The sequence below is a fragment of the Gavialis gangeticus genome, unplaced genomic scaffold, assembly GCF_001723915.1.
Source record: "Gavialis gangeticus isolate Ggan-Ray unplaced genomic scaffold, GavGan_comp1, whole genome shotgun sequence".
NCBI classification, from domain to species: Eukaryota; Metazoa; Chordata; order Crocodylia; family Gavialidae; genus Gavialis; species Gavialis gangeticus.
The window spans coordinates 12,170,605-12,171,510 of record NW_017729001.1 but is presented as its reverse complement, the minus strand read 5'-3'; the positions used below and the strand labels follow the sequence as shown (position 1 = coordinate 12,171,510).

At 44.9% G+C, this 906-nt stretch overlaps 1 protein-coding gene across 10 annotated transcripts in view; it reads right to left on the bottom strand.

Moving 5' to 3' along the window:
- The window catches only part of DEPDC5 (DEP domain containing 5), a 106,249-nt gene that overhangs the window by 96,179 nt on the left and 9,164 nt on the right, over nt 1-906 (bottom strand). The window lies entirely within an intron of this gene.

Here is a 906-nt window from a genome sequence, read left to right as displayed (position 1 = left end):
AGGTGTTTGAAAACTATTATCAAATTATCCCTCAGTCTTCTCTTCTCCAGTCTAACTAATCCCAGTTCCTCCAACCTTTTCACATAAGTTGTATTTCCTAGACTTCTAATCATTTTTGTTGTTCTCCACTGTGCTCTTTCCAATTTGTCCACAACTTTCTTCAAGTGTGGTGGCCAAAATAACACAGTACTTCAGGTGATGCCTCATCAGTACTGAATAGAGTAGAAGAATTATATCCCTTGACTTGCAAGTGATGTTCCTGTTACACAGTCCAGTACGTTACTGTTTTTTTTTCTTTTTTGCAATAAAAGCATACTGTTCGCTCATATTCAGCTTACAGTCCACTGCAGGGATGCTCAAAGCCCAGCCCACAAGCCAGATACAGGCCTTGGTGCCGAGTCATCTGGCCTGTGGGGCTCCCCATGGGTCTCCCCAAGTCAAGAAATTTGGCAGTGGGGACTGGTAGTACTGCTCCCCTGCTGCCACATTTCTAGATGGTTAGGAACCCTGTGGGCCACAAAGCATGGCACTGTGACATGTGAGGATGGCATGGAGCCCTGATCCTGGAGTGCAGTTGCATGGAGCCCTGGGGATCAGCACCATGCCACTCATCTGGTCTGTGTGGCCAGGAGATTGAGCACCATTGGTCCACTATAATTCCCAGTCCTTTAGTGCCACGCTACAGCCTAGCCAGTCATTCCCCAATCTATATTTGTGCATGTGACTGTTCCTTCCTTTAGTGCAGGATGTTGCACTTGTTCTTACTGAATTTCATTTAATTTTGGACCATTTCAAAAAGTGATCAAGTCACTGCTTTGTTTTCTTCCAGGCAGGAAACAGTAGCCCTGTGCTTGTCCAAATTATAAATACCCACAGGAACTTTGATCTATAAGTCATTACCAGTGT